The 25,385-nt window shown below is 50.4% G+C and overlaps 1 protein-coding gene across 8 annotated transcripts in view; it reads right to left on the minus strand.

Moving 5' to 3' along the window:
* The window catches only part of SLTM (SAFB like transcription modulator), a 340,694-nt gene that overhangs the window by 1,636 nt on the left and 313,673 nt on the right, over positions 1-25,385 (minus strand). The window lies entirely within an intron of this gene.

The raw sequence follows: 25,385 nt of genomic DNA on the forward strand, positions 1-25,385 counted from the left end.
TTGTTACGTTTGTGGCGGCTGGGTGGAAGATGAGCGTTGGTTGTTGAATACATGTTGAAGCACTTTGTCCTTCTTGTGCTTCCTTGTTCCTTAGTATATCTACGCAGTAGCGCTTAGTGAACGTGTGCACTGAAGACCATGTTGCTGCCAGGCGCATGTCCTGAATGGGTGTGTTAGCCAGGAAGGCTATCGTTGCTCCTTTTTTTCTGGTGGAGTGGGCTCGTGCCCCCTGTGTTAGTTCTTGACCTGCCTGTTTGTGTCAGAATTGTATCGTTTGTGCGATCCACCGTGCGATGGTGGCCTTAGTAACTGGTCTACCCAGGAAACTGCTTGCGAAGGACACAAAGAACTGCTTTGTTTTCCTGTGCTCTTTAGTTCTTTGCATGTAATGCATTACTGCCCTTCTAGCGTCCGGAGTGTGCAGTTCCCTCTGCGCTTGTGGATGGTTTCTGAAAGAAGCTTGGTATTCCTATCGTCTAGTTCATGTGAAACCTTGACACCACCTTTGGCATAAGTGTGGGTCCGTTGTCATCACCACCCCATCATTGTGTATTTGGATGTAAGATTCTTGCAGCGTTAGTGCTTGCAGTTCGCTTACCCTGCTTAGCAAGGTGATTGCCACTAGAAAGGGGGTCTTCATTGTGAGCATTTGTAGTGAGGCTTAATGGATGGGCTCAAAGGGCGCCTTCATAAGTTCTGTTAGGACTAGATTAAGGTTCCATTCCGGTGGCAGCATCCTCTTTGGCGGTGCAATCCTTTTAGCCCCTTCCAGGAATCTCTTTACTACTTGTGATGTAAAGACGCTCTTTCTGGTCTCTCCTCTCGTGTAGGCTACTATCGCTGCTAGGTGCACCCTCAGTGAGGAGGAACTTAGGTTTGATTTTAGCAGGTGTTTTAAATGCACCGTTGATTCCCTGGTCATCTTGTGCAGTTTCTTCTTGATGCACCATTGTGTGAATCTTTTCCATTTTGCTACATAGCACCTCCGTGTGGTAGGTCTCCTTGCCTATTGTAGCACCCGCAGTGTGCTCTCCGGCAGTTTCAGATGTGCAAACTAGGTCTTCAGGAGCCATGCCGCTAGGCAGAGGCTCTATGGCTGGAGTACCTCTCCATTTTACATGGAGTAAGTCTTTCCTTTCCCCGAACTTGTGAGGTGGCCCCTAAGCCATTTCCACTATTAATGAAAACCATGACTGTGTGGCCCACTGCGGTGCCACCAGAATCAGCGTCAAGTTACTGGTTCTGCATTTGCAGAGTACCCTGTGCATCAGTGGTATCGTGGAGGCGAAAGAAGCGTAGGCACATTTTTTCGACCAGCTTATCCATATGGCATTCCCCTGGGATTGTTCCCCTGGTTGCGAAGTATCAGCATTTTGCATTCTGGTGTGTTGCAAATAGGTCCATTGTTGGTGTCCCCCACTTCTTGAATAGCCTTTGTGTTTCTTGTGCATTGAGCTCCCACTCGTGGGATGCCGATGTCCGTCTGCTGAGCCAGTCCACCTCCACGTTGTCCATTCCGGGTAGGTGTATTGCCAGGAGGTCTATTTCTAGTGGGATTGCCCATCTCCATATGTCCTGCGCTAGGTTGGATAGCGCTACCGATTGTGTTCCTCCCAGTTTGTTGATGTAGAACATCGTTGTGGTGTTGTCGGTTTGTATCAGCACTCTTTGCCCGTACAGTTGTTTCTGGAAGGTTTTTAGTGCGAGGAACACAGTTCTTCAGCTCCAGATTATTGATGTGTTTGATTGCATCTGCTGGGGTCCACAGGCCCCGCACCTTCAGCTGGTTCATGTGGGCTCCCCATCCTTTCTGAGATGAGTCTGTGGTAATGGTCACTGTTGGGTTTCGTGGTGTCAGAGGCTTCCCCTTTGTTATGATCTCCTTGGTCCACCACGCCATCTCCTCCTGTACTGCGTGCGTTACAACCACTTGATCTTCCCAACTCCCTATAGCTTGTGACCATTGTTGTTGCAGCCATTCCTGGAATTGTCTCATGTGGAGCCGTATATTGGAGACTAGGTGTATGCAGGACGCCATCATCCCCATGATCTTGCTCACTGTCAGAACTTGCCCCTTCTGGTACGGACGTGTCTCCCTCAGTAGGGCAAGTGTCCTCTTGTCGCTGGGGAACACTTTGCTCTTTATGGTGTTGATCTGTGCGCCTAGGAAGATCTTCACCTGTTCTGATTCCATCGAGGATTTCCCCCAGTGTATTGAGAATCCCAGTTCTGTTAGCGTCCCTGTGACCCGCTGTGCATGTTCTTTGCATTGTTTGAAGGAACTTGCTTTTATGAGCCAGTCGTCGAGGTAGGGGTATACATGGATCCCTTCCCTCATTAGGTGCGCTGCCACGGCTGCGAGGCACTTGGTGAAGACCCTTGGCACGGATTTCAGTCCGAAGGCCAGGGCAGTGACAAATAATTTCTTACCAGTTGGTGTAGTTTTGCAGCTTGAAGATCTTTCTGGATTCACCATGCTATGCATTATTCCGCAGTCTAGTGGTTGGGTCCGGAATCGTAGTATTTTCTTTGTTTTTTCGTAGCCCAGGTGGTCCTACCTTTTGGTGTCCTTCCTGTGACGTAGGCATGCTTCCTGCGGAAGCTCCCACCCTTGGGCGCCATCTTTGGATTCTTTTTTTCCCATTTGTGTTTTGTTTCCGAATAGTATGGCAATGTTTGAATATTTGTTTCACCACTTTTTTCTTCAAGTATGTTCAAGTCTTTGCCCCGTTTTTACCACCTCTTATTCCAGTTTTATCTTTCTGGCAGAGGTGGGTGGGTTCGCTAGTGAATCCAGAAAGATCTTCAAGCTGCAAAACTACACCAACAGGTAAGAAACTATTCGTTTTGCAGCGTGAATCTTTCTGGATTCACTATGCTGTGCATCGACTTTGTAGCGGTTTGTCATCATTGTGGCAGCTGGGTGGAAGATGAGCTTTGATTTTTGAATATGTGTTGAAGCACCTTCTGTCCTACTTGTGCTTCTTTGTTCATTTGTATGTCCACACAGTAGTGTTTAGTGAACGTGTGCACTGAAGCCCATGTAGCTGCCAGGCATATGTCCTGAATGGGAGTGTTAGCCAGGAAGGCTATTGTTGCTCCCTTTTTCCTGGTTGAATGGGCCCGTGGCCCCTCTGCCAGTTCTTGCCCAGCTTGTTTGTGGCAGAATTGTATTGCTTGCGCGATCCATCGTGCAAATGTCCACATAGTAACTGCTTTTCCCATGAAACTGTCTGCGAATGACACAAAAAAAAAAAAGTGTTTTGTTTTTCTGTGATCCTTAGTTCTCTATGTAGTGCATGACAGCTCGTCTGGCGTCCAGAGAGTGCAGTGCTCTTTCTGCGTTTGTCGTTGGCTTTTGGAAGAAACTAGGTATTTGAATAGTTTGGTTGCTGTGGAACTTAGACACCACCTTTGGCATAAAGTATGGGTCCGTTCTCATCACCACCCTATCGTTGTGAATTTGTATGTAGGGTTCTTGTAGCGTTAACGCCTGTAGCTCGCTCACCCTGCGCAGCGAGGTTATGGCCACAAGGAAGGCTGTCTTCAAGGTTAGCATTTGTAGAGAGGCTTTATGGATCGGTTCAAAGGGCACTTTCATGAGTTCCGTCCGTACTAGGTTGAGGTTCCACGCTGGTGCTGGTAACCTCTTTGGCGGTGCGATCCTTTTTGCCCCTTCCAAGAATCTTTTTACAATTTGTGAAGTAAAAAAGCTTTTCCCGGTCTCTCCTCTAGTGTAAGAGACTATGGCTGCCAGGTGTAGCATTAGCGAGGATGAGCTCAGATTAGCCTCTAGCAGGTGCGTGAGGTATTTAAGCACTGTTGAGTCTCTTGTCATCTTGTTGTGCAGCTTTTCCTCTCTGCACCATAGTGTGAACCTCTTCCATTTGGCCAAGTAGCACTTTCGCGTGCTAGGTCTTTTTGCCTCTCGAAGTACCTTAAGGGTGCTCTCAGGTAATTTAAGGTGTGCGAATTCTATGTCCTCAGGAGCCAGGCTGAGGCTTTCTGGTTCTGGAAGCAACACCTCTCCGTTTTGCATGGAGTAGGTCTTTCCTTCTCCCAAATATGTGTGGTGCACTCGGTCATCTCCATAATCTGCGAGTACCAGGTCTGCCAGGCCCACTGTGGTGCCACCAGTATCAGGGTCATGTTGCTCGTTCTGCACTTGCTGAGTACCTTGTGTATCAAGGGGATAGTCGGAAAAGCGTAAGCAAATGTCTTTGACCAGCTTATCCATAGGGCATTTCCCAGTGACCCCTCCCCTGGTTGCGAAGTGCTGGCACTTTGCATTCTGGTGTGTTGCAAACAGGTCTATTGATGGTGTTCCTCACCTGCTCAACAGTCCTCGTCTCTTGGGCATTGTGCTCCCATTCGTGTGAAGCCGATGTCGGTCTGCTGAGCCAGTCCGCTTCCACGTTGTCCTTCCCGGGCAGTTGAATCTCCAGTAGATCTATTTTTAGTGGGAAGGCCCATTTCCATATTTCCTGCGCTAGTTCTGACAGCGGGGCTGATGGTGTTCCTCCCTGCTTGTTTATGTAGAACCTCGCTGTTGTGTTGTCTGTCTGGATCAACACTGTTTGGTTGTACAGCTTCGTCTGGAATGCCTTTAGTGCGAGGAACCATGTCTTTAGTTCCAGGTAATTGATATGTTTGACCGCATCCGCTGGTGTCCACAGACCCCTCAGATTTTTTTCATGTGTACTCCCCATCCCTTCTGGGATGCGTCTGTAGTGATGGTCACAGTTGGTGTTGGTGGTGTTAGAGGCTTGCCTTTTGTTATGTTTCCTTTGTTCCACCAGGATAGCTCCTCGTGCACTGCGTGCGTTACAACCACTAGATCTTCCCAAACAACCTGTAGCTTGTGACCATTAGTCCTGTAGCGGTCTCATGTGGAGTCGTACATTCTGCACTATGTGTATGCATGAGGCCATCATGCCCATCATCTTGCTCGCCGTCCTCACTGTCAGGATGCCCCTTCTGGTAGAGGCGCGCCTCCTTCACCAGTGCCAGCGTTCTCTTCTCGCTGGGGAACACCTTCTCCTGTACGGTGTTGATCTGCGCACCCAGGAAGATTCTCACTTGTTCTGGGTTCATTGAGGATTTTCCCCAGTGGATGGAGAAACCCAGGGCCATTAGTGTATCTGTCACTCGCCGTGCGTGCCGTTTGCATGTCTTGTATGATCTTGCCTTTACTAGCCAGTCATCCAGGTAAGGGTATACGTGGATCCCTTCCCTCCTTAAGTGTGCTGCGACTGCTGCAAGGCACTTTGTAAATACCCTTGGTGCGGATTTTAGTCCGAATGGCAGTGCCGTGAATTGATAGTGATTTGTGTTGATGACAAATCTTAGCAGATGTTTGTGCCGCCTGTTCATTGGGATGTGCAGGTAGGCATCTTTGAGGTCTATGGTGACCATGAAGTCCCCGCCTTGTATCTGTGGAAGGACCTCTTGCAGGGACGTCATTATGGATTTTTGGGTTTTTATGTATTTGTTGAGGAACCTTAGGTCCAGGACGGGTCTCATTGTTTCGTCTACCTTTGGTACCAGGAAGTACGTGGAGTACACCCCCTTGTTCCTCTCTACGGGAGGTACAGGCTCGATAGCATCCTTCAACATGAGTTCTTGTGCTTCCCTTTGAAGTAGCACTAGTTCCTTCTTTGCTAGTGCTCTTCTTTTTGGTTTTCTGTTTGGTGGTGTTTTTTCCCCACTCTATGCAGTATCCGTACTGTATGGTGTTGAGAATCCATCTGTCTGTAGTTATTTTCTTCCACTCCTGGAAGAAACGGTTCAATCTTCCTCTCACCGGTGTTACGTGCTCTTGCATGTGTAGTCCGAGCCACTCCTCTTTGTTGTATATGTGCTCCACCCCTGGAGTTGAGAGGGTGTGCACTAGTAGTGTGGCAGAGTCACTTGGAGGTGGGTTGTTGTCCACCTCTTCTGTTTCCCCGGCCATTCCCCTTCCAGCGAAAGGACTGGCCCCTCTGTTGGTATTGCCAGTGTTGTTTTTGCTGGCCCTGTTACGTCCGAGTGTTGCCCTGGTGTGACTGGTGGAAGGTCTGGTGCGACGTTCCCGGCTGGTTTCCCCCTCTCCAGTTTGGTCTTTGTTCCTCTGAATTGCAAGGCCCCCATGGATCTTGCGGTGTCGTTGTCCTTTTTCAGCTGGGTGAGCTTTTCGTTCACTGGAGCTCCGAACAGTGTTTCGCCGTTGAACGGGGTGTTCAGGATAGTGTGTTGCACTTCCGGTTTAAAGCCCGATATTCTGAGCCAGGTTGGTCTCCTTTCCGTGATGCCCAGCATCATAAGTCTGCTGGCTGTGTCTGCACCGTCCAGTGCTGTTTTTAGGCAAGAATTTACCACGTTCTTACCCTCCTCTACCAGGTGCGTAGCTCTTTGCTGGTATTCTTGTGGGAGGCGTTTGACTAACTGGCCCAGGATCTGGTGTTGGTGTCTGTTCAGCAGGGCATTGGAATTGGCCATGCGCCAGTGCGTTGCGGCATTTCTCGCGATCTTTCTCCCAGTCCGGTCCATCCTTCTGCTCCCCTTGTCTGGAGGTGGTGACGTTGTCGGGACATTGGTTATTTTCCTTGCTGTTGCCGCAATGATTGAGTATGCAATGACCGTTCCCTGGATGTAGGGTGGGTCCTTGGGCGAGTGCTTGTACTTCTTCTCCGTCCTGGGTGTGACGGGTTTACAAGTCGCAGGCTCTTTGAATGCCTCTCTCCCTTGACCTTTACTGCTTTCGAGCATTGGCAGGTACTGGCTCCTAGTTTGTATTGGGAGCAGTGTTTCCACAAGGAAATCCGCCTTCGGCTGTTCCTCCTCCAGTTTCACTTTGAACGCTGCTGCTGCGTTCTTGACTACTTCATTGTAAAGTACAATGTCGTCGGGCGGCGAGGGCCTCGCCGGATATGTGTCCACTCCCTCTTCTGGACTCTCGGCTGCGAGGTCCTGCCACTCTAGTTCCTGTGTGTCCGAGTATGACGAGCCCTGAAAGGTCCTCTGGACGTCATCTTCATCCTCCTCGTAGTAGGGGGTCTCTTCTCGATATTCCAGATCTTCCTGGCTTTCCGACGGTCCTACGACCTTGAACTCCCCTTCCTCGACCACTGGTGGCTTTGGCTTCGACGGGATTGTATACGCTTTCATCCTTTCATCGAAATCTTTTTCGCTGCAGGATGTTCTCCATCTCTGCCTCGAGTCTGCTCTACTTTCTTTCCATCTCGGCCGCCTGTTCGGCATCGACTGGTTGTGCCGGTCTCTTTGTCTGGCTTGATGGCCCGAGACGGGTTTCGGCGTCGAGACTGGTCTTGCGTCCTTCGTCGACGAGGTCTTCGGCGTCGAGTGTTCCTTTTCTTGGGACGCTTAGACGACATTGGTTGGTCGCCGCCCTTCGGCGCCTGGGAGTCCTGTGAGGATCCGCTGGCTCTGGGTGTTGCTGCGGACGCCGGAGCTTTCAGTGTCGGCGCTTTTGGGGTCTTGCCCTCGTTTTTTCGAGAGTCTTGGGCAGACTGTCAAGAGTCTTTTGGGCCTTTTTGGGGCGTCGAGTCTCCTACCTTTTCTGGAGTCTTCATATTATCGGTCTCTACGACCGCCTAGCCGTCGTCTTCTTCGGCGACGTAATCCTCCTCGTCGGTCGATAGTCCCAGGTCTCGAAGGGACGGAGGTTGGCCCTTGCCCTGCATGGCGAAGTTAGCTCTTCTTTGCCTCTCTCTCACTAGAAGGGTCTTCGGCATGAAGGCGGAGCAGGCGTGGCAGTCCCTGCTTTCGTGGTCGACCGGCAGGCTGAGGTTGCAAACTGGGTGCTGGTCTTTCTGCCCGTACTTGTGGTGGCAGTTCCGGCAGAATTTGAATGGTGTGTTGTTCATCTCTTGCGTTCAGGGGGCCCCCCGATTACGCATTCTCTTCTGGACGTCGAAGTTCCTCGAAGATCTTCTTCCTTAGTCGTCCTTCGATGCTGTAGTCTCGCCGTGTTTTAAGAAGGCACCCTTTGTAAGCATTTCCACAAACGATCAAAATCTGTATTGTGTAGAAATTGAAACTGTGCCCCGGATTACCTATTGGACACCCGATCCGTCACGGCTTGTGCCGCTAGCACGGCGGGGTCTTTCCTCCCACAACAGCTCTTCCGGTAGCCCACTCCGGTCAGCGCTCTAGACTCCCCGGAAGGCGGTCCCGCCCACTCCTGCATATAGCGGAGTGCGTAGAGCGGACTCGCGCAGCGACGCTAGACTTTGACTCCGCAATCAGTTAGACTCTGGATTTCATAGCCCCCAAACACCTAATAAACTGCCTAAAAATGAAATCACCCTGGTTCACTGATGAATTAAAAACTACTAAACAACATACTAGGAAAGCTGAACGACAATGGCGCAAATCAAAAAACACCGACGACAAATTACACTACAAAATCGCACATTAAGAATACATGAGAAAATAGCCACTGCTAAGAAAACCTATCTTGGGGGAAAAATTAAAGCAGCCGGAAATTCACAGAAAGAACTCTATTCTATTGTAAAAGATTTTTCAAACCCCCTGGCCTGCCGAAAGGCCGTTCAGGAATCTCAGGACTGGGCTGATAAATTAGCTATCTATTCCAAAGACAAAATAAATATAATCCATGAATCATTTCCCACAGAAACAGGCACAACTAGTGAAGTATGCCATGCAGACCTCCCTACCATAAACCCCATAAAGCAAAACCTAGCTGACTTTGGAACAATCACTGAGGACGAGGTAACGGACATACTAAAAAAGGCCAAATCAGGATCTCCCAAAGACCCAGCGTCCGCCCAGATTTTTAGCAAAACTAGCACCCGCCCTGGCTCCCACACTGACATCTATTTTTAAAGCATCCCTAACACGTGCCACCTTCCCTACTCCCAGGAAAGAAGCCATTGTGAGCCAATCCTGAAGAAAAATAACGCAGACCCTAAGCAACCGATGAATTACCGCCCTATATCTCTATTACCACTTTTTGGAAAATCAATGGAATCCATTATCAACGCGAATGAATATGCTACTTACCAGTATGCATCTGTTCTTGGCATGTAGGGCTGCTAACATTCATATCTTAGCATTAGATCGCCGCCTAGTGTTGGGCTCGGATGATTGCACATTGTTGTCCTGGAAGAGTCTTCGAAGTATCCTGAGATAGGTGGCTCCTCCCCTGGACTACAGTGCGCATGGGCATCGGCTCCATCCCCAGATTGTTTTTCGCCATTGTGGCAGAAGATGGAGTGAGGATGTCCATGCTAATGAATAAATACAATAGTATATCTGCAGCTGCGACAGGCACCGGGGAGGAGGGCGGGCGATATGAATGTTAGCAGCCCTACATGCCAAGAACAGATGCATACTGGTAAGTAGCATATTCAGTTCGAGGCATGTGGGCTGCTAAATTCATATCTTAGCATAGAATACATAGCAGTCCCTCCATCAGCGGCGGTTGCCCGTGCCAGCTGCAGAAACCTGAAAAAGTGTCTTGAGAACAGCCTGTCCTACAGCTGCTTGCTGCTTGGAATGCACATCAACACAGTAGTGTTTTGTGAAGGTATGTGGTGTGACCCACGTGGCTGCTCTGCAAATATCCTCTAAAGGAATGTTCCCTAGGAAAGCCATGGATGCCCCCAGTTTGCGTGTGGAGTGCGCTCTGGAGGGTATTGTTAAAGTGCGCTTGGCTTTTTGATAACATATCTGGATGCACTTAACAATCCACCTGGCTATCCCTGCTTTGGAAATTGGGTTGCCTTTGTGTTGTGGTGCGAAGGCAACAAAGAGTTGTTTTGTCTTTCTAAAGGGTTGTGTTCTGTCTATGTAGTACATCAACGCCCTCCGTACATCTAAGGTATGGAGCATTCTTTCCGCCACCGTTTGCGGGTTTTGAAAGAATGCTGGTAAGTCAATAGTTTGGTTTAGATGAAACTGTGACACCACCTTCGGAAGGAATTTGGGGTTAGTGCGTAGCACTACCCTATTTGGATGAATTTGAATGAATGGCTCTTGGATTGTGAGCGCCTGCAGCTCACTGACACGCCTCAGAGACGTAATAGCTATAAGGAAAGCTACTTTCCACGTAAGGAACTGGAGTTCACACGAGTGCAGTGGCTCAAATGGTGGTCCCATCAGTCTGGTGAGGACGACATTGAGGTTCCACACTGGAGCTGGTGGTGTCCTTGGGGGAATGACTCTTTTCAGACCTTCAAGGAAGGCTTTAATGGCGGGCACTCTGAAGACAGAGAGGTGCTGCCTGTTCTGAAGATAAGCCGCTATGGCGGATAGATGTATCCGAATGGAAGTGTACGCCAGATTGCACTTGTAAAGATGCAACAGATAGCAGATGATGTTGGGGATAGATGCATCAAGCGGGTTGATGTCATTGGCTGTACAGTAGATGACAAAACGCTTCCACTTTGCAGCATAGCATGCTCTAGTAGTTGGTTTCCTCGCCTCCTTGATGATGCTCATGCATTCTGGAGGCAGGTTAAGGTACCCAAACTCTAGGACCTCAGGAGCCAGATCGCCAGGTTGAGCTGTTGCGGATCTGGATGCTGAATTTCTCCATGGTTCTGCGTCAAAAGACTGGGCGTGAGACGCAGTCTTTGATGCGGCACCACTGAGAGTTCGAGGAACGTGGTGTACCATGCTTGGCGCGCCCACGTTGGAGCAACTAGGATGAGAGTCATCTCGTGCTGCCTTAGCTTTCTTGCCACCAGCGGTATCAGAGGGGCTGGCGGAAAAGCGTACGCAAATTTGCCTGACCAGTTCATCCATATCGCATTCCCCTGCGACTGTGGGTGAGGGAACCTGGCGGCAAAGTGTTGGCATTTTGCGTTCTCTTTTGTGGCAAACAGGTCTATCTCCGGATGACACCACTGCTGGAAGTACGGGTGGAGGACAGATGGGTGTAACTCCCACTCGTGCATTTGATGGCTGTACCTGCTGAGCAGATCCGCCATCTGATTGTCCTTTCCTGGGAGGTGTTCTGCCATGAGGAAAATGTTCCTCTGAATGGCCCACTTCCACATGCTCTGAGCCAGATGAGACAGCTGTGGCGAGTGGGTGCCTCCCTGCTTTTGAATGTAGTACATCGCGGTCATGTTGTCCGTCCGGACTAGCACGACCTTGTTGCACAGATGTACAATGAAGGACTTGAGCGCCATGAAGATTGCCATCAGTTCCAGATAGTTGATGTGCATCTTCTGTTGCTGCGTTGACCATAGTCCCTGCACTGTGTAAGTGAGCACATGAGCTCCCCATCCCTGGAGAGATGCGTCCGTTGTCAGGACAATCTGCGGCACAGGCTCTTGGAACAGTCGGCCCTTGCAAAGGTTGTGTGGAGTCCACCAATGCAGAGAGTCGTATGCCCGACTGGTAACCAACACTAGGTCTGTCAATTGTCCACGAGCCTGTGTCCACTGATTCGCTAAGCACTCCTGGAGCGGGCGCATGTGTAGCCGTGCGTGAGGGACTATGAAGATGCAGGAGGCCATCATGCCTATCAACTGCATGAACACTCTCGCTGGAAGCGAGTGTTGTGGCCTGAACCTTTGGATCAGGGCCTGCATGCTGTCTATCCTGACTTGGTTTGGCTGAGCCATGGCCGTCAGGGTGTTGATCGTTGCACCTAGGAACTGCCGGACATGTGCCGGCTGAAGATGCGATTTTGGGTAGTTTAGGGAGAAACCCAGATCGTGAAGAAGGTGAATTGTAGGTGACATGTCCGCGGCACACTGCTGCTCTGACTTGGCTTGTACGAGCCAGTCGTCTAGGTAGGGGTAGACATGGATGTTCTGCCTCCTGAGGTGCGCCGCTACTGTCGCCAGACACTTGGTGAACACCCTCGGGGCTGTTGTGACTCCGAAGGGTAGGACCTTGAACTGGTAGTGCCTGCCTTGAATAGTGAACCTGAGGTATTTCCTGTGTGACGGGAGTAGTGGAATGTGGAAATACGCATCCTTGAGATCTAAGGTTGCTAAGAAGTCTCCTTGGTTTAGCAAGGGAAGAATCTGTTGCAGTGTAAGCATGTGGAAATGTTCCGATAGTATGTACAGGTTGAGGGGGCGTAGATCTAGAATGGGTCTGAGATCCGTCCTTCTTTGGAATAAGGAAGTACAGGGAATATACCCCTGTGCCTTCCTCTCCCACCGGCACTTGCTCGATTGCTCCCTTTTGCAGCATCACCACTACTTCCTGCTGCAATAAGAGCAAGTGCTCTGCGGACATAGGCCTTTGCCTTGGCGGGATGTTGGGTGGAGTGGACTTTAATTCTAGGCAATAACCATACTGGACTAGTTGTCGCACCCACCTGTCTGTGGTGATGTTTTTCCAGACGGGCAGGAACTGCTGCAGTCTCCCCCCGACAGGTGTTAGGTGGTCGGGGGGGCAGTGACAGAGAGTCACTGTTTGCTTGGAGTAGAGGAGCGGGGGTTGTTGTTTCCTCTGCCGCGACCTCTGTTGCTGTTATTCCTGTAACCTCCCTTGTTCTGTTTCGTGAACGAGGATTGTGCCCCACCTTTTGAGAACTGGGATTGTTGACCCATTTGTCCTCTGGTGACCCCACGTGCACCTGAGCGACGAAAATTGCTGCCACGAAACTGTTGAGACTGCAGGGCCCCCATGGATTTAGCAGTTTCCGTGTCCTTTTTTATTTTCTCTAGGGTGGTGTCAACATCTGGACCAAACAGACTATCAGGATTGACGGGTTGATTAAGAATTGTTGTCTGAATATCCGGTTTAAAGCCTGAGATGCGTAGCCACGCCTGTCGTCTCAGCATAACGCTAGTGTTGACAGCCCTAGCAGCTGTATCTGCAGCGTCATGCGCACACTTGATGGCTGCGTTTGAGATTAGCTTCCCTTCGTTAATGAGCAGTTGTGTAGCTTCTTGGAACTGTGGAGGCAGGTGTTGTACAACCTGTTCTAGGGTGTCGTAGTGTGCCCTATCGATGTTTGAGGACTCCTTTTAGCATTGGAAGTGTCTTTACTGTCCTTTCAGAGACTGAAAAGGTGTCGAAAAGGAAGTCTTCCTCAACCGGGTCGGCATGCATGTCCACATCATGATTGGCTGCCGCCCTTTCAAGTAGTGCATGAAAGCCTGCTGAGTCCTCAGTCGGGGATGCACGTGCATTAAAGAGCTGCGGGTCCTGCCCCACACCCTGGGTGTTCTGGTCACCAGTGTCATCGTATGAATCCGGTTGTGCATCAGGTTCATCGATAGGGAAATTGTACTGCTCGTCCTCATCATACCCCTCACCCGCAGAGTGTTCTGGGGAGGGAGTAGGGCTCCGTCTTGGAGGAGGCTGGATTGGCTCCGTGAGGCCTGAGGCGTCAAGGGGCACCCTCTTCTTTTTCAGTGGGATGACATAGGAGTCCACTGGCTCCGAAGTGATTTTCCTCTTATAGAGGGTCAGCTTGCCTGTGTCAGCGTCGATGAAATGCTCTGAATCGTCTTCTGATTCGAGTACCCGACGTGGAAGCGGGTCAGCCGGCGAAGAAACTTGTTTCGGAGCCGATTTGGTTGAAAACGCTTTCGGCGCCTCCTTAGGTGGCAAAAGAAAGAGAAGTTTCCCAGAAGGCTTTGCTGGAGTGTCCTTTTGCGGCTGCGGCGATGGTATCGGAGCCGACGGGGCAAAGGCCTTCTCCCTGATTCTTTGCAGTGAGTCTGCGATGAGGGACGTCTCACTCACAGTGGGTTTCGTCGCTGACGAGGATGGTCTGATCGGTCCCTCGGATCCGACGTCCTTGTGGGCCTTGTGCGCTTTGGGCGCGGAACCCGTCTTCACCGCCTCCGATTCCTGAGTCCGGGGCGCAGACTTCTTGTGCGTAGCCTCCTTGGAGCCGACTTTGGCGGGCTTGGACGGCGTCGTAGCCGCTGACCCGTGCCGACCATCTTTCTTGGAGGACCCCTCCTCAGGCGTCGGTTTCGATTTTGCAGCATCGGAATCGACGGACTTCTTCGGCTTCTGCGGACCGGAGGTCGACGGAGCCGATGGGGTAGCGGGCACCGTCTTTTTCACCGGCACGGCAGCCATCTTAGGGACACTCGAGTCCTTAAGTTTCGGTTTCGTTTTCGGGTCGGCCATTTTAGGTGTCGTCGATCCCGATGGTTTCAGTTTCGTTTTCGAAACAGTCTGCTCTGCAAGTGAGTCCGTAGCCGGGCCCGAAGGCGGGGCTGTGGCTTGCGGCAACGGGTCTTGGGTAAGGCCGACAGGCGATCCCGTGTCCCGGTCGGTATCTTCGTAACCTTCGGGGCAGAGCTCGTCCCCCGAGCTGTCTGCCGCGGCCCCATAAATCTCATCGTCGTCTCCTACCTCTTCGACGTATTCAAGGCCTTGACCCGCGACTCCGTCGTCGTCTCCCGGATCCGCCTCGACCTCCGTCTCTGGTGGGGAGATTTGTAGATGGTGACCCTGGTCCTCTTCGTCCTGGTCGCCGAAGATGTTCTCCGGATCCGCTTGCTTAGCTTCCAAGCGCACCGCGCGCCGAAGCTTGAGAGTTTTCTTTGAGCGGAACTGCGCACACAATTTGCACTTTCCGTCGTCGTGGTCAGGCGAAAGGCACTTGTTACAGACGGGGTGTAGATCGATGTGTGGGTACTTGGACCCACAGAGCGGGCAGTACTTAAACGGGCTCCGCTCCATGTCCGAAAAGGCTTGCAGTCGTGTCGCGATGAGAAGGCCTCAAAGTTCAGAGAGCGAAGAAAACTCCGCTTATTCCGGCTCCAAGAGACGGAAGACTCGAGACCGTGCGCAGACAATACCGACGCAATAAAATCGAGGCCTTTTGGCCGCTAAAAGTTAGTTTTACTTGGTTCCGACAGTAAGACGTCGAGACCACATCCGAACCCAATGGCGGAAAAAAACAATCTGGGGATGGAGCCGATGCCCATGCGCACTGTAGTCCAGGGGAGGAGCCACCTATCTCAGGATACTTCGAAGACTCTTCCAGGACAACAATGTGCAATCATCCGAGCCCAACACTAGGCGGCGATCTAATGCTAAGATATGAATTTAGCAGCCCACATGCCTCGAACATTGGTCAAATACCTTGAAAGACACACGCTATTGGATTCCTCGCAGTCAGGATTCAGAGCTTCCCATAGCACTGAGACTACACTGATAGAGGTGGTTGACAACATTCGGCTGGCACTAGACTCCAAACAATCGGCTATCATCTTGCTAGATCTTTCGGCGGCCTTCGACACCATATCCCACAGAGTCCTATTAAAGCGACTAGCGGGGATGGGTGTCGAAGGCCAAGCCCTAGGTTGGATCCAGAGCGATCTTGCAGGGCGCAGCTCTAGGGTCAAATCAGGACCTTTTTCCATCTGAGGCGATGGACAACGACAAGAGAGTGCCCCAGGGCTCAATCCTAAGCCCAACCTTATTCAACGTCTACGTATCACCTCTGGCCAAAAAAATTAGGGACTTCTGCACATTGTCGTACGCCGACGATACTCAAATTCTCATAACCCTCGGCTCTGAGCCATCAGAGACAAAAGTGCGATTCAGGAACTGCATGTTCGAGATAAAGGGCTGGATGACTAATAATTTCCTGATGCTCAATGCAGGCAAATCCGAAATAATGCTTTTCGGCGCAGCCAAATCCATCTGGTCTCAAGAGTGGTGGCGGAACTTGGACCCTGCCCATCTCCAAAAAGTACTGTTCAGAATTTGGGCTTCACCCTAGACAAGCTGACCATGGCCCCCCACATAGACAAAGTAGTGCACACCTGCATAGGTCTCATGAGGAGCCTAAGGAAAATTTTCAAATGGCTACCCCTGCTTCACTGTAAACCACTGATACAAGGCCTAATCACCAGCCGCCTTGATTATGGTAACGCACTTCTGGCTGATGCGAATGAAGGCACACTAACTAAACTGCAGACACTCCAAAATGCAGCAGCCAGACTGACTCTCGACCTGCCCCCACGCTCTCCATCTGCCCCGTGCCTGAAGAAACTGCACTGGCTTCCAGTCAGAAAGCGCATAAGGTTTAAGATCTATTGTCTAGTGCATAAAGTATTAAACGGACAAGGCCCCCAAATATCTAAAAAACAAACTTCAGGTATACTGCCCAGGAAGAACACTGCGCTCTTCAAATAAAAATCTCCTAAAAATACCAAGAGTTCGTACTGTCAGAAATGGAGATAGGAGCTTCTCGAAGGTTGGCCCTATGGCATGGAACTCCCTGCCTACGGCCTTAAGATCAAACCCGAATCATAAAATCTTCCGGAGAGAACTCAAAACATTACTATTCAAAGCAACGGCATAAGAACCCTTCTTTTTCGCATCCCCCACACCCTGTCAGCGCTATGAGACCTAATGGTGAAATGTGCGCTTTATAAAAATAAATACATACATACATACATACATACTTAGTCGTCTTAAGTCTTTTCTTCCCAAAAACTTGGTTTTTGGCTTCTCTTTTCTCTAAATCTCTGGAGCCCTCTCGGGAACGATCCAGACCCAACGGCGGAAAAAATAATCTGAAGATGGCGCCCAAGGGTGGGAAGCTTCCGCAGGAAGCATGCCGACATCACAGGAAGGACACCAAAAGGTGGGACGTCGACACCCACCTGGGCTACGCAACAAAACAAAAAAAAGACTACGATTCCGGACCCAACCACTAGACCGCGGAATAATGCACAGCATAGTGAATCCAGAAAGATTCACGCTGCAAAACTGGTAGTGTTCTTTGTCGATGGCAAATCTCAGTAGATGTTTGTGCTGCCTGTTCATGGGAATGTGTAGGTAGGCGTCTTCGGTCTATGGTGGACATAAACTCTCCGTCCCTTATTTGAGGGATGACTTCTTGAAGAGACGTCATTTTGACTTTTTGCATTTTTATGTATTGGTTCAGGAACCGTAGGTCCAGGATGGGTCTTAACGTTCCGTCCACCTTTGGCACGAGAAAGTAGTTGGAGTACACCCCCTTGTTTCTTACTTTGAATGGTACTGTTTCTATGGCCTCTTTTTGGAGAAGTTCCTGTGCTTCCTCTATGAGTATCGCTAGTTCTTTTCCTGAGCGCACTTTATTTTTTGGTTTCCTGTCTGGTGGTTTATGTTCCAGTTCTATGCAGTATCCGAACTGTATGATGTTCGGTATCCATTTGTCTGTTACTTTCTTCCATTCCTGGAAGAAGTGTTTTAGTCTGCCTTCTACTGGTGTTACATGTTTGTTGACCTTTATTCTGTGTAACCCTTTTTTCTTGGCTCTGTTGTGCCCCTCCCATGGAGGTGTTGTGGGGGTGGGCACTCTTGGTGGTGCGGAGTCACTTTGAGGTGGGTTGCTGGACCCCTCTTGTTTGCCCTCGTCCATTCGCCCTACCGCAAAAGGACTGGCCCTGAGGCTGGTATTGACAGGTTTTCTTCTGCTGGCCCTGCTGTGCTTGGCTGTCACCCTGGTAGCTCTGCTGGAATGTCTGATGGGACGTTCCCGGCTGGTTTCCCCCTCTTCCGTTTGGCCTTCGTGTCGGGGTGCCTCTTCATTCCTCTGAATTGCAAGGCCCCCATGGATCTTGCATTTTTATTTTCCTTTTTCAGTTGGGCGAGTTGCTCATCCACTGGTGCTTCGAACAGGGTTTCACCATTGAAGGGGGTGTTCAGGACGTTATTCTGTACTTCTGGCTTGGAGCCCGATATTCTAAGCAAGGCATGCCTTCTCTCTGTGACCCCGATCATCATGAGCCTGCTGGACGTGTCTGCCGCATCCAGGGCTGATTTTAGGCATGAGCTGGCTATATTCTTGCCTCCCTCCACCAGGTGTGTTGCCCTCTGTTGGTATTGCTCAGGTAGGTGTTTGAGCAGTTGTCCGACCTCGTCCCAATGCTGGTAAGTATGCTGGTTGAGGAGGGCATTAGAGTTGGCAATGCGCCAGTGTACTGCTGCATTCCTCTATCTTCCTTACAGTGAGGTCTATCCTCTTACTCTGTCAGGTGGTGGGCCTGAGTTTGTGGGAACGTTGGCCCTTTTTCTGGCTGTTGCTGCAATGGAGTCAGCTGTGACGAATCCCTGGATGTATAGAGGATCCTTAGAGGAGTGTTTGTATTTTTTCTCGGTCCTGGGTGCGACAGACCGGCAGCTTGCTGGTTCTTTGAAGGTCTCGCTCCCCTGGTCCAGAACACTTGGTAGCATGGGGAGGAATTGACACCTGGTTTGAGTGGAGAGCAGAGTCTCTAGGAGGAAGCAGGCTTTTGGTTTTTCTTCCTCCAGTTTCACTCTATAAGCGGTTGCCGCGTTCCTGATGACCATGTTGTAGCACCCAATGTCATCTGGCAGCTAAGGCCTCGAAGGGTACGTCTCCATTGCCTCTTCCAGGCTTTCGGCATAGAGGTCCTGCGCCACCGAGGATGCAGAGTCCATACACGTGCACTGGTCTTCGCCTTCCTCAAAATAGTATAGGCCCTCATCCTCTTGGTGTTCCAGGGGCTTGGAGGTTTCGGTGGCTCTCCGGCATCGAACTCCACCTCGTCTTAGACCTAGACGATATTTGTCGCCACTTCGACGAGGTGGTAAACCTCTTCATCCACTCGTTGAATTCTCTTTCCCTTTGCAGGATGTTATCCATTTTTTCCTCGAGCCTTCGCTTTTTCCTTTCCATCTCAGCGGCCTGTTCGGCGTCGAATGTTTCGGACGATCTCTTCGAGTTCGATTTCGAAGAATTCTTCGGGTCCTTTTCCTTCGGAGTAGAGTGCTCCTTTTCGGGGGCGTGCTTCGACGACCTAGGCTTTCCTTGAGTTTTCGCCACCTGGGAGTCCTTTTCGAAGGATCCGCTGGACTGTTTGTCCCAGGATGCAGCTGTGGCAGTCGAAATTCTCAGCGCCAGTGCTCCTTTCGTGGACTTAGACTGTTTTTCGAGAGTCTGACTCAGGTTTGAGAGTCTTGTCAGGGCTTTAGGGGGTCGACGTCTCGCCTACCTCTTTTGTAGTTTTCTTATCGGTCTCTACGACCGTGAAGTTATCTTGTCCCTCGGCGATGTTGTCCTCTTAGTCACTGGAGAGGCCCAAGGCCCGAAGCGACACGTTGGCCTTTTCCTTGCATGCTGTGGTTGGCTATCTTCCGCCTATCTCTAAACCAGAGAGTCTTCGACGTGAGGACGGAGCAGGCGTTGCAACACTTGCTTTCGTGGTCGACCGGCAGGCAGAGGTTGCAAACCGGATGCTGGTCCTTCTGCGCGTACTTGTGGTGGCAATTGCGGCAGAATTTGAACGAGGTCTTGTCCGTTCCTGCGCTCAGGGGGCCCCCTGTGTGCGCATTCTCAGTTGGACGTCTAAGTATTCAAAGTTATCCTCCTTCAACGCCCCGGCGGTCTTGTTCCTGGATGTATTCTCCAAACTTTCGGTAGATTTTAGCTTTTTCCTTCTTTTCTCCAAAAACTCTGGAACCTCTCGGTGACGATCCAGACCCAATGGCGGAAAAAAATAATCTGAAGATGGCGCCCAAAGGTGGGAGCTTCTGGAGGAAGCGGGCAGACGTCACAGAAAGTACACCAGAAGGTGGGACGTAGACGCCCACCTGGGCCACGAATAAAGAAAAGACTAAGATTCCGGACCCAGCCACTAGACCACGGAATAATGCACAGCATAGTGAATGCAGAAAGATTCCTTCTGCAAAACTGTATTTAATAAACTCCACACAGGCTGGACCTGTTCTTGGGGCAGCAACTTTGAGACCTTTCTAGGAATCTTTATGACAAGTCTGCTGAAGAAGATTTTGCATGATCTTCCTCTGGTTTTAGCTACGATGGCAACGATGTGTACTTTTAGGCTCGAGTACTTGATGTGACTGTCTAGGAGGCCAGCTAGGTATATGATCACTATCTCTTGTTGTGATTGAGTCCATTAGGTTGTTTGCTGTGTACCGCTTTTAAAGCATAGCATTGCGGTTTGCTTTCTTCCTTTTCTTAGGATCATTGTTCTTGGAGTCAAGTTTAGGTGACCAAATAAGACTTATTCAGGTGCCATGCTGCTAGGTGTAGCGTCGCTGGCTCGAGGGTTTGACCTTGTTAGAAGGTCTTTGTCCGCTTTGAGTCAGATTTGTCCCTTGGACAGTTCTAGCAGACTCGAGCACCATGTTTGTCTGGCCCATTGTGGAGCAATGGGGATTAGGTTTGTCCCTGGTTGTCTTCCTTTTTCTAGGAATCTTTGTATTCAAGGTATTGGTGGAAGAGCGTATGCAAATGTCCTAGACCAATCTAGCGACAGGGCATTCACTTTTGACAGGTGGTGATTAAACAGAGGCAAAGAACTGGCAATTCTTGTTCGGTATAGTAGCAAATAGGTCTATCTGTGGGGTCCCCAGAGTTTGAAGATGTATTGCTTTGTCTTGTGCTTAAATTCCCACTTGTGGAAGCAGTTCTGCCTGCTCAGTTGATCTGCTGTGTTGTATATTCCCAGTGGGTGTATTGTTTGGAGATTGATTTCTTGTGAAATTGCCCATTGCCAGATCTGTTGTGCTAACTTGCTTAGTGGGAATGACTTCATACCTCCCTGCTTGTTGAGGTAAAACATTGTGGTGATGTTTGTTTGAAGTTCTCTTGCAAATGTGTTTCTGGAAGGCCTTCAATGCTAGGAGTACGGTTTTCATCTCTAGGTATGAATATGCTACTTACCAGTATGCATCTGTTCTTGGCATGTAGGGCTGCTAACATTCATATCTTAGCATTAGATCGCCGCCTAGTGTTGGGTCCGGATGATCGCACATTGTTGTCCTGGAAGAGTCTTCGAAGTATCCTGAGATGGGTGGCTCCTCCCCTGGACTACAGTGCGCATGGGCATCGGCTCCATCCCCAGATTGTTTTTCGCCATTGTGGCAGAAGATGGAGTGAAAAGTGTAAAGGATGTCCATGCTAATGACTGAATACAATAGTACATCTGCAGCTGCGACAGGCACCGGGGAGGAGGGTGGGCGATATGAATGTTAGCAGCCCTACATGCCAAGAACAGATGAATACTGGTAAGTAGCATATTCAGTTCGAGGCATGTGGGCTGCTAAATTCATATCTTAGCATAGAATACATAGCAGTCCCTCCATCAGCGGCGGTTGCCCGTGCCAGCTGCAGAAACCTGAAAAAGTGTCTTGAGAACAGCCTGCCCTACAGCAGCTTGCTGCTTGGAATGCACCTCAACACAGTAGTGTTTTGTAAAGGTATGTGGTGTAACCCACGTGGCTGCTCTGCAAATGTCCTCTAAAGGAATGTTCCCTAGGAAAGCCATGGATGCCCCCAATTTGCGTGTGGAGTGCGCCCTTGGGGGTATCGTTAAAGTGCGCTTGGCCTTTTGATAACAGATTTGGATGCACTTAACAATCCACCTGGCTATTCCTGCTTTGGAAATAGGGTTGCCTTTGTGTTGTGGTGCGAAGGCAACAAAAAGTTGTTTTGTTTTCCTAAAGGGTTGTGTCCTGTCTATGTAGTACATCAACGCCCTCCGTACATCTAAGGTATGGAGCATTCTTTCCGCCACCGTTTGTGGGTTTTGGAAGAATGCCGGCAAGTCAATAGTTTGGGTGAGATGAAACTGTGACACCACCTTCGGAAGGAATTTGGGGTTAGTGCGTAGCACTACCCTATTTGGATGAATTTGAATGAAAGGCGCTTGGATTGTGAGCGCTTGTAGCTCACTAACACGCCTCAGTGACGTAATAGCTATCAGGAAAGCTACTTTCCAAGTTAGGAACTGGAGTTCACACGAGTGCAGTGGCTCAAATGGTGGTCCCATCAGTCTGGTGAGGACCACATTGAGGTTCCACACCGGAGCTGGTGGTGTTCTTGGGGGAATGACTCGTTTCAGACCTTCAAGGAAAGCTTTAATGGCAGGCACCCTGAAGACAGAGATGCTGCCTGTTCTGAAGATAAGCTGCTATGGCGGATAGATGTATCCGAATGGAAGTGTACGCTAGATTGCACTTGTAAAGATGCAACAGATAGCAAATGATGTTAGGGATAGATGCATCTAGCGGGTTGATGTCATTGGCTGTACAATAAATGACAAAGCGCTTCCATTTTGCAGCATAGCATGCTCTGGTAGTTGGCCTCCTTGCCTCCTTGATGATGTTCATGCATTCTGGAGGCAGGTTAAGGTATCCAAACTCTAGGACTTCAGGAGCCAGATCGCCAGGTTGAGCTGTTGCGGATCTGGATGCTGAATTTCTCCATGGTTCTGCGTCAAAAGTCTGGGCGTGAGGCGCAGTCTCTGATGCGGCACCACTGAGAGTTCGCGGAACGTGGTTGTGAGAAGTTGGCCTGATGTGCAGTGCTCACTATTCTAGTGATCACTATATATCAGTCCAAACAACCCTTATTGATGATTGGTTGTAAGTCAACCTTATAGACCAGCTATCCTAGTAGCATGGATACGAGCAGTCTAAGGCTAAGACTCTAGAGGGCGTGTTAAGCCAGCTGTTTTACCATCACATTACCCCTTGAACACCCAGTGAAAGGACACCACACAAGTGTTATGAAAATAAACAATGTATTTATTAGAATCACAACAACCCTGTACTCTTTATGAGGACAGGGTGCTAGGCACACAACAAAACTCTTACGAAAATACTTTTAAGTTAGCACGTTACACAAATGCCCGAGGGGCACGAAAAACCATATACACTAAAAGTGGAATGCGAATTACTAGCAGGTAAGTAACAGTTCTAATAGGCTTTGGAATCGCTAGGACTGGACTAGGGAATCGTTAGATTACTACTAGGAGGCCCAGGGGACTCGGGTGCAGAGTGTGCACTCTCACGCGGGATGCGGGACAAAGTCTATGGGGGCTAGTAAAGGCAAAGTTAGTGTTCACGGGCGAACCCGACCTGGTAGGAAGAAAACGACAGTGGATCCTGACCCTTGGATAGTGAGGCTATGCTGGGACACCGGAGTGCCGAAGTTACCTAGCCCAGGGGCTGCAGCTGCATAGGCCTGAAAAGACGTCGGGGATCTCGTTGCCGGACCGGGAGCCTGGAAGGAAGAAGTTGCTGGCAGGCGACCAGTGAAGGAAAGTTCTATGGATCCAAGCCTGGATCAAGGAAGAAGAAAACCTGAAAGCAGAGGGGACCAAGTTCTTGAATCACTAGCCAGTGATTAAGTGGGCACCAGGATGGCACCGGGCGAAGTCACCGCAGTCAGGTGAGTGGGCGCTGCTGGGCTCTGCAGTCTCTCGGACCAGGAGGCGTTGTCGGCGACCAGGATGGAGGTGCGAGCTGTCCCACGAAGGATGAAGTCGTTGGCGTCGAAGTTACCCAGGATTGGGCAACAAGCCTTGGCTAATTCAAGCCCACGCGGTGGACTCAAAATGGCGTCTTGAGTGGACCAGGAGGGTCCAGGGTGCTCCTCTTCTGGGAGGGAGCAAGGGCCAGTCTGGAGCAACCAGACCAGCAGCAGAAATGTCGTCGGGCGTCGTCAGGAAGGCCACAAGCCAACGGGCTAGTAGCCAAACAACGCGGTGAGCAGCGGAAAGCAGAAGGGCCCCACGCAGATCGTGGAGATGCTGGGGGGCTGCACTTCGGAGCTGGAGCTGCTCAGAGTCGGGGCTTCTCGGACCCCAAAGCACTCACCAGTGGAATACTCGGCGGGCTTGCTGTGCAGAAGTCGTGCAGTCTTGGCGATGGCCGGTCCCTCGAGGTCTCGTCGCACCCACGGTTCTCAGCTGTGCTGTAGAGGTGGGTAGAGGTCAGAGGTGCCAGGGAAGCCGGGTCTCGTCGAGCTGGGCAGTCGGATTCCGGAGGAAGGACGTGCAGCAGACCGCAGTGTTCTGTAGATGGTGCCTGCGGGTGCAGGGTGACTACTCCTTAGTCACAAGGGAGAAATCTTAGGAAGAAGTCTTGAGTTCCTTTCGCAGAAAGTAGTTTCAGGATTCAAAGATGATCTGATTTGGAAGGGGGCCAGTCTCTACCTTTATCCTGTAAAAAGGGGCTGGCACGCGACTAAGTCCTGCCCTATGGGTGGGACTAGGAGGGGGGTGGTTACACCCACTTCCTTGGCGGGCTTTTCCCCAGCACAGGGTCTGGAGTGACCCTGGAACTGGTTCAAGCCGGCCTATGCACAGTGAGCACCGGGGTGCTACTTGCAGTCACCTTCCTCTAAAGCCCTGCCTACCTACAATACACAAAACCCTGTCTGGGACGGTGCTGGCACCGCCCCTGGCAGGAAACCCTTTGTCCTTATCTCCTGCTCTGGGAGGACTCCCAGCAGCAGGAGGGCAGACTTGTGTCTCGGTGGCAGCATCCATTTTGTGGATGCTAAGGCTCTGTCTGACTTTTAACCGGGTTATAGGTTACAGGCATGTCGTGTCCCTCTAGAAGGGTGGAATGCTAACCCCGTCGCCAGAATTGGCGAGGGGTTAGTATTCCAATTCGTATGACACCTTACTCGACATGTTTTGATAAAGCGATACCAGAGTTGGCACATAACCGCGAGGATTATAATGCACTTAAGAGTATATGGTATGCGATATCATGGAAACGGCTAAGGGATAGATCCCGAAAGCCGCAGACAGGCTCAGCTCATGCCAGAGCACCATCTCACACGATTCCAAGCACTCTGCCTTCAGGATTGTTAAGGCCTGCCATAGGAGTGACTGATAGGAGATCTGTGTGTCCATTTTAGGGTTAGATATAGGTATACTATATCTAAAGCAAAGGGTGAGTACACCACCTTGCCCCAGCTGTCGTGCAGCCAGTTGTGTCAGTTTTAGTTAGTCAATCCAGGGGTGGCATAATACATGCTTCAGCCCCTGGGAGACTTCTGGGTACACCTCAGCCCTGGGTACAGGGACTTGGAGAGGGCCCAGTGCCAATTCAGTACCTGAGTACAATTTGGATAGAGAGAACAGCTAGGCTGTGGGTCTGATTAGCAGGCCCACAGCCAGGGAAAGTCGTAAACCAGTGCAGCAAAAAGCAAAAATCTGGGTGATCATAGGATTGCAGACCCTACTCTCCTACATGACCCCCCCCCAAACTTTGGGACAATAAACTAACCTTGACCAGGTGAGTCTTCTTGCTCTAAGTGGAAATACCTGGAGAGCCCATCAGCATTGCTGTGATCAGTCCCAGGTCTATGCTCCACTGTAAAATCCATCCCCTGTAGGGAAATGGACCACCTAAGCAGTTTGGGGTTTTCACCCTTCATCTGATTTAGCCACAAGAGGGGCTTATGGTCTGTCTGAATGGTGAAGTGAGTGCCAAACAAGTAGGCCCTCAGCTTCTTCAGGGCCCAGACCACAGCAAAGGCCTCCCTCTCAATAGCTGACCAATTTTTCTCTCTGGGTGTCAACCTCCTGCTAATGAAAGCAATAGGCTGATCATTACCATCAAAATTCAGTTGAGACAGAACAGCTCCCACACCCAACTCAGAAGCATCTGTTTGGACAATGAATGGCTTGGAGTAATCTGGA

This window comes from Lissotriton helveticus, chromosome 3_2, assembly GCF_964261635.1.
Source record: "Lissotriton helveticus chromosome 3_2, aLisHel1.1, whole genome shotgun sequence".
In the NCBI taxonomy this organism is placed as follows: Eukaryota; Metazoa; Chordata; class Amphibia; order Caudata; family Salamandridae; genus Lissotriton; species Lissotriton helveticus.